The sequence below is a fragment of the Thalia democratica genome, chromosome 3, assembly GCF_965202585.1.
Source record: "Thalia democratica chromosome 3, ktThaDemo2.hap1.1, whole genome shotgun sequence".
Classification (NCBI taxonomy): Eukaryota; Metazoa; Chordata; class Thaliacea; order Salpida; family Salpidae; genus Thalia; species Thalia democratica.
Genome location: NC_139167.1, coordinates 4,692,789 through 4,702,039, shown reverse-complemented (window position 1 = coordinate 4,702,039; position 9,251 = coordinate 4,692,789).

Genomic DNA, 9,251 nt, shown 5'->3' with positions numbered 1-9,251 from the left:
AAGATGACAGTTAACTTTATTTTTCTTGTTAGTCACTAATTTACTTGTTACTTGATAAGGTTACTTGATTATTTTTTAATGAAAAGCTACAAAATTCAGTATTTTTTTAATATTTAGACTAGTATTAAAGGTATGGTGTAAAATGTACATTAGTACAAATACCTTATATTAGTAAATATAAACTGGGACATATGTAAGCTTCAGTTACTAGTTATTAGTTAATTAATTTTTTTTTCAATTCAACTTCTGAATGTTGTTTTTATGTTTTTGATAGATACAGTTTTTTAAATTTGGTAAAAAAAACGTTTCAAAATAAAAACTAAAGTACTTTCCTTACATTTTAAAAACAAATTTTGATTAGCTTTATAAAACACCATAAAACTAAAAAAAAAAAAATGTTGCTTATTGTTATTTTAACCAGTTCTAGCAAAAATGCATAATAAAAAACTAACTATTTCTAAAATTTATTATTATCTTTGGTTTTTATTACGTTTATTGCTTAACCTGACTCTTCCTTTGGCTTTTCTTAAATGAATTAAGTTGTTACACGTCGAACTTATTAATGTTGGTCTATAAAAGACAAATGCAGGAAAAAAACTATTTATTCAAAACTGTTAAAACAATTATGGAGTACCCTAACAATAAACTGTTTCATTCGTATAAAATTGTATTTACTGCACGTGCGTAACTAATCATATCTCGTGATTAAGATCTAAAAATAACAGTAAGGTGAATAAAATATCTTTTAACTTTTTCTAAAGGTAAATTTCTATCTAAATTTAGTTTTACAAAAGAATTCATTATATCATTTTAAAAATATAGTACAAACAATTATAACTAATGTTTTAAAAAATATCGAAAAATAAACTTGCTTAAATCAGTACAAGTTAAAACAGAGTGACTTTCGGAAAACTGATAAAAATATTAAAATATAAGTCTTATAGCTTCCCTAAAGTCGACTGCTAGCTTCTAACTTCTTATACGGGTGTGTTCAACTTAATAAACATTTAATTTATTAGTTTCTATATATATATTGTATGTAAATTAAACCATTAGGTAAAAAAATTAAAAGGTTTTCAATGGTTATATCTAAAGTATTTGAAATACTAAAAAATGAATCCGTTTTAAAATAGATCTATTTGTGGTTTAATTAAAATAAACAGTTTGATTGATTATTTTAAATACTTACTTAAACGTTGATTTTAATATCCATAAGAAATGTTCATATTTATTACTTATATATAACAAACAACTGTTTATAGTAAATAAAACAAACAGTCAATTTATTTAATATAAAAAACAAACAAACTTAGTAAAATTTTTATCACTTTGATTTAAATAAATTTATTAGTTGATATTAAACCTTTACTTTCAAAATAGTTTTTTCTTCAAGTTTATTGTAGATTATTAGAAATAAACTTCATATATATTTAAACCTATTTTGCCTTAAAAAACTTGTTCTGAAATTAAGGTATTAAGTATGTTGTATTGTTTCTTTTATATCAATTTATAAGAGACTAGTTAAAGTTTTAGTTTTTTGATGTTTTAATTTTTATGTAAAATAGTTTAATTAAAACTAGCTTAATAATAAAACCGAGTAGATGAATGTTTTCAAAAGTCATTTTTTAATAATTTGCATTAAAGTATTTAGTTTTAAAATAAAAACTCTAGCATAAAATATAGCAAATACTAGTATTTTATGAAATTAACTAAAATGTATTTATACTAATTTAAAATTTTAATCATTATAGTAAAACTTAAGTTTGTCATAATCATAATCAAATTCAACATTTTTTACACATAACTAAAATAATATTAGTTTTGTTTTACTTCAAAGTAATCAAGTTAACATATATTTTATATTTTGTTCTGTAGAAAAATAACAAAAAAAAATTAAGAAGTTGCACTTTAGGTAGTTTTTTTAAATAGTTTAGTCAAAAGTAGAAAAGATATTTTGTAAAAAAAAAACTTGTTTTACCTTTGGTAATGAAATAAAGTTTAAGTTTAAAAAGTAAAGATTAAATTGATGGCTTTAAGATCAATACAGCAAAACATTATATATATATATATATATAAATATATTCTAATACCCCATTGTTAGCACTAGTAATGTATCAACCTAAACATGTTATATGTTTCCAACCTAGTAGAAATATCTGAATATCTTTGTAAATTTTTTATAACTACAAACAATTTTAATTTAGTAGGTCATAGAGTAAATATATTCAAATTGTACTTTCAATTTATAATCCATTTGTCACGTATAAATGAACCGAAAAGTACTTACAAGTATATAAATTTTGTAAATTACTTTTAAAATATATCCGTTTCACATATCTGATGTTTAAATGCGAATGTCTGCAAAATTTTAATACAGTTACGAGCTTGTAGTGTTAGTATACCGAAAATTAATGTTAAAAAAAATAGTTTGCTTAATAGTTATAAATGTTTAAATTTAAAACCGAAAAATTTCAACTAAAAAGTCTACACTTAATTAAATAAGGAAGTTATGCTAATACTTTTTTATTTATATATAAGTATCTATTTCAAATAGTTGTTTAAAGAAAACAATTTACTATAAAGCATTAGGTAAAAAAAGATAAAAATATTATTAAATATTGTTTTAACTAATGTATACAAATGATTACAAAAATTGATATAAAAGTTTGCAATTAATTAGAGCAAAAAGAGCTTCGTTATTCTGTAAAATTTCAAAAGTACAACAGTTTGCTTCTTTTTAACAAAGAAATTAATTTTGTATTTAAATTATTCCGTTGTAATTTTTGTTATCTAAACTTGTATTCCTAATTTTTGTAAATATGTTTTTTAAAAAATAATCGAAATAAAGTTATCGGCATTTTACATAACTTTTAAAAAATATATATTTGTGTCGATTAAAGTCAGGTTAATGTGACTTTAATCGATGAATTAATAATGCGTGAATTTAGTGAGTGAAGGTGGTTTATTAGTAAAGTAAACTTAGTTTAAAAACCTTCTTCATATCACTTATAAATTTATAAATAGTATTAGCACTTACATTATCAATAACTAAGTTAATTAAAAGAAAAACTCTTTAATACAAAACATTTCTGAATTATTTAAACGCTAGTATTGTTTTAAAATCTCTTGTTAGCTTTTTAACTAAATTAAACTTAGTTTGCAAAACAAAAAAGTATACCAAGCTAGTTAAATGAATTAATGTTGAAAGTTTAAAAAAGTTATTTAAGATTTAATACTTGATACTCTACGAACAAAAATATACTAGATCAAAAATTTTAAAACTATTATAACATTTAAAAATAAACTATTTAACTAAAGCTTTCAAGTTAACAATTGTGAAAATGACTTATTAGTTGCTTTAAATTAATTTGATGTAGGTTTTAGTTTTTACAATCTAAATTTTTTTGTAAAAAAAAACATTTGCGTGATCAAAAAAATTCATTAACTTAAAAAAACTTTACTGTAGCTGCCTTTTAAGAACGTTATTAATCAAAAAAACCGTTTAACAAATTTTAAATTTATTAAAAACGAATTATAAAATAAAAGTCGTACTAAGCTAATAGAAAAGATGTTTATTTTAATTATTCTAAACAATATTTAAGATTCAAAAACAGATACTGAAATAAAAAAGTATATTAAAAAAATTTAACAAACAAACTGCTTTCAATAAAATATTCAATATATTGAACACACGGGCGTGATTAATTATATTCTTTTTGATTAAAATCTAAAACTAGCAAAATAAGTTTTTACAAAAAATAAAAAACACCAAGTTCGCACAAATCAAAGAGCTGTACAATCTTATTCGTAATTAAAAAAACTTTATAATTTGTATATTATGTGTTTTACTCTCAAATTAATTTTAATATTTTGATTGAAATATAATAAAAGTGGTCTACTAAGCAAAATAAGAAATTAATAAACAAAGCGTATTACTTTTAAAGTGGGATAATAAATTCTGACTTTGAAAACCGAGTTTTTTGGATAAAAAAATAAAAAAAGTAAAAGTTAGCTTAAAAGGGCGTGTTGATTTTAATTTTCAAAAATTTGACAGTTTTTATAATTTCTAGTATGTTAATTTGACCATTAGCCACTGTAAATGTAATAAATTAAACTCTTTTAATTAAATACTAATTAAAAAAAATAAATAAGAATTAAAATAAATTTATAATATTTCAAAAGGAATTTTTTTGCACAAAGAGCGACTAGATTTTATTTTCTCAAATTAGGTTAGCTTGACAATAAAACATTTTTTAAAATATTTCATTTTGCAATAAAAAAATTCATTAGTTTTTGTAAAAAACATAACATAAGATTAGTTTAAAGAGGTAAAATGATAACTGCAGAATTTTAAGTTAACCTCGGTAAAACATTTCAAAGAAAACAACTTGTTTTTATATTGTCTCATATTGAATAAAAACAAATATCTTGTAGTAAACAAACAAATATGTTAAAATTGTTTAGTTTAAAATACTGTTTTTGAATAACCTTTTAGTTATTATTCTTTTTACTTTACAACGTACTAAAGACATTATTTATGTAAATACACAATAAAGTATATGTACTCTGTTTTAACAACTATGAATTGACAAAACCTTATATTGATAAATTTTAACAAAAAAAACCAAAGTTTTTTAACTCATAAATTTTGCTACATTTTTGAAACAAGCATTTTAGGCCACATTATCTGAAATTTATTCAAAACTTTACAAATCGATTTTGTCATTTTTAGATGTTTATCTAAAAGATATGCCAAAAATAACTTTGAAATAACTTTATATGTTTTGAATAAAAACACATAAATTTTATAAAATTCATGAATGCACTGATTCAAGTTAGAAATTTATCTAAATTACATAAATACACTATCTTTGATATTTTTAAGTCAAGTTTTTATCAAAAACGTGTAAAATTACTGTTTTGAATTTAACATAATTCGTTTTATATTAATAACTCAACTATAAAGTTAGGTTAAGTTTGCAAAAACTTTGTTAGTTATTAGTAAGCTTAAGCAAATGAGTTTTAAAAGTGACAAAACCTGACATACTTATATGTACCTCTTAAAAATTATTTTAAAATATTATTTTTATTTATTTATTTTATAAAAGTTTTAAAGGGTTATAAAATGTTTACTGTCTACCAATTAACTTATCAGTAACTTATCAGTAACTTATGCAAAGTGTATTTTAGATGAGAATATAACTATACTTTTACTGAGTTTACCTAAAATATGAAACATAATTTTATATATTTTTGTATAAAATCAAGTTAAATATTTTAAACTATACTGTAGTCGTAAACTGATTTAAATAGTTTTCAATACTGTAAAAAATAGAAGTACTGTTTTTTCTCAAAATAAATAAGTATTACATACCTTACATTACATGTTAAAAACTTTATTTTTAATAACTAATAAATAGTTTTGTTATCTATGAAGTTTTCAAAGTTAGTAGATAAAAACTAAAATTGAGTTAAAAGCTAATAAATATTATAAGTTTTAAAATTTTTATCTGCTGTTACTGTCGAATCAAAATTCATAACTGATTTTCAAAATTCTACTTTGTTATAAACATTGCATGCTTTTTATAATTTATCAATAATAAATGAAAGATCTAATGATAGCAATTTAATTTTTAAATACAGAATCTTAAATTTATCTCAACTCCTAGTATGTCGATCTATGAAAAAAAAGAGAATACATTTTCAGTTTTTAAGTTATAAAAATTATACTGCTGTAATACCAAAATAAAAAGTCAAGTTTTGAGTTCATCTGATGAAGATTTAAACGTATATCGTTCAAAGAAAAATTTAAAAATTACCGAAACACGCCCTTGAATTAAAAAAGTGGTAGAAAATCAAACGGTTGTGATCGTAATTAAATTCTAATGACAGATAACAAAAATTCCAAGTAATTTTAGTGGCGTTGCATGACTAATTGAATTAGGTTTTTAAACTGATTTAATTAAATGGTCAAAAGCGTCGTAACTATTCAATTAACAAAAAGGTGTTTTAAAATTATTTTTTAGTTTAAAAATTAGCTTTAGAATTAATTTATAGTCATATGTTCGAGGAGGTAAAAAAAATAAATTAATTAAATACTATAAGTAAAAAGCTTTTTATTACAAATAGTTCTTCTTAGCAATTTTGTATAAATATAATCAACAAAAGTTTGCAACTACAAAACTTCAGTAGTTTAGTTTATAAACCTAAAGTATGAAGAATACAATTTTCCTAACATAAAACTTAGTATCTTAAAATAAGTTTTTCAAGTAAACGTTTTACTAGTTATCAACAGTATTTAAAATACTAATATAAAACTAGGAGTTTAAGATAAGGTAGAAAATAGTTTAAGACGTAACAAAATGTATTAAAATTTTCTATTTAATGTCTCATTCAAAATAAAGTATATAAATATTAATATAAAAACAAAAACTACGACAGCTTGAAGTCGAAAAATAATACAAAGTTTAGCAAGTCTGCGTTTAAATAGTTTTATTGAACATCTTATACGTTTTTAAATAAAAGTATTACATATTCAGACTACATAATAAGATTATGAATTTATAATGTATATCCAACTCTAATTACAGTACAGATGTGTAACAAATCGATTTTTTTAAATTAGATATTATCTTTGATTATAATACTCCAGCAGGTGTATTTCGGAAATTAAACGCTTAACTATTGTTTATTTGAATTTTTGTATGAATTTTTGTAATACAATAATATTTTAAGAAGAGTTCTCTGATCAAAAAGATTACTTCATTTTCATATTATGAATACTGTACTAAAAATTAAAAAAAAACTTAATCTTTGTTTTAAATAAAACAGGTAGTTTATCACTTATAATTCAATCTTACATAATTTGCGTGAAAATATATAAAATTATATTCAGCTTGATAACAAAAATAGTACATTTATATACTTGTAGTTTTGTAAATTACTATAAACAATAAAAACATTTTCACTACTTATTCATTAAAATTAAGTTACTCGATTTCTGCTTTAAATTAAAATAAAGAAGCATTAAAAAAAATGAAGTTTGGTTGTATAACTTGACATTAGAATTAAAATTCAAATTATTGAATATATGTTTTAGACTTTTTTATTTACAATGATTTTTAACCTTTGGTTACTTTTTGTGACTTATCCTTTAAATTAAAAAAAAAGACTTAAAGTATATATGTTTAACATAAGTCATCGCCACAAAACAATATAAGCTTATATGTTAATATGATGATTTAAAAACTGTTGTTTATTATACTAAGTCAAAATACTTCTAATAAGACTATTATAACTTTAATTTTGAATTTTGTAAACATTTTTAATTTTATTATTCTTTTAATAACTCAATTACAAAATTTATAAACATTAGATTTTAACATATATTTTTATTATAGTATTACTTTATAACAGAGTTTCCAAAAAAGTATATATGGCCCCGTGAGAGCCATCTAGGGGGCTAGGGACTTAAAGGTTTTAAACGTATTTATAAAGTATTTGCAACTAAGTATGCAGGTATTACTCACTTATTTTTGCAACACTTGATTTAAAAAAATTCTACTTGGATTGTAAGTTGCATAGCGGCCAAAGGTACGTGACGAGTAAAGGGGCTAAAAGAGCGTAGTTGATACTTTTTTGAAAAATTTGTAAACTAATTTAATTATTCTTGATTTTGTGTTCAGAGCAAAAAAATGGTCTTAACAATAGTTTATAGGACATTTAATACTTTTACTAAAAATTTTTGGGTTTGTAATAAGTGGGGGCGATTACTTTATAACTTTCAGAGAAAAGGACCGTTTATAAAAACGAGTTTTTAAAACCTTGATTTAAGACCATATAAAATGATTGTTGATTTATTTTAATACTTACATAGTTTGTTTATTTTATAAATTTTTAAATAACCCTAAATGTTTAGAATTTTGAAACATATAAGTTTTATTTTTACAGTTTTAATTCAGCTTTTATTTTTTCAACATGGCTTCCACTCACTCGGCCATCTAAACAGGTTTAAAAACAAATAAAAAACTCAGGCTAACTTGAACTAAAAAGTTTCGTTTTAAATTAGTAATATTTATTACAAATATGAAGTTTTGTTTTTATATTTATAAAAGAGTGCACTAATTTACGGTTTAATGTAAAAAAGAATGCGCACAGAAATTTTTGAGAAATCTCTGGGATGGGGCAATAGCTTTTTAAATATCTTCGAAAGGGCGTTATGAAAAAAGTTTGGAAAACCCTGCTGTATAATTACTGAAGCCCGAAAACATTCTTCACAATAAAGTCAAAATAGTTTAATTATGAGCATAAGATAAAATTAAAAGCATAGTAGTTTAGGAGAGTTGTTAATTTCTTTTAAATTTTTAATATAGAAAAAAAACATAGTTTAGTTATAAACTAGTAAGCTAGTAAGCTAACATAAAATGTTAACTTTAAAATGACTTTATGCTTTTAAGCTAGAAAATACTTAAAGTTTTCGAAAAGGGTTAGAATAAATATAACTCAATTTTTTATATCTTAATTGTAAAAATAAATAAATTCATATATATGATACCAGAGTTAAATCGTTTTTAATGTTTTACAGATAAAAAAATATAGAAAATGTTATAAACTTGCCATTTGTTTATGTTTGCATTCAAACTACTCGTGAGTAACAAATCGGTTATTTAAATTCTATTGATAATTTCTATTTTTGAAATGCTGACAATACATAATTCTCTGTTCTGACTTTAACACTAAAAGTGAAGTCATTAAAGTATAAAAAACAAGCATAATTTACTAATAGTGTGTTGCGTTCAGTTTTTGTGATGTACAAGTATATTAAAAATAGTCTAAGGTATAATAATTAGATAATAAAAAACATTTTCTGAATTAAGTTTCTTAATAGTGATTTAATTTTAAGTTTTTTCAATACTTTGTAAAACAATCTAAACGTGCCTATTTGAAATAAATTAGAATTTAATCAAACGAAAAATTACATTACTAGTGTTTTCTATTTCCTAGAAAGCTTTTTTGTAGTTTCCTTAAACTTAAAAATTAAAGTAGTAGTTAAGGCTTTTAAATTGACATTCTGTTTAACCATTTACTTAATAACATGATAGGAAGTATTGATTAGAAACAGGTTTTGAATCTTTATTTGACATAATAACTTACTAAGAATATTTGATGTTGTCTAAACTTTAGTCTTCTATCTTAATTTAGTGGTTAATAATTTGAAAAATGTTATTATACAGCGTTTTGAATTAAATTTA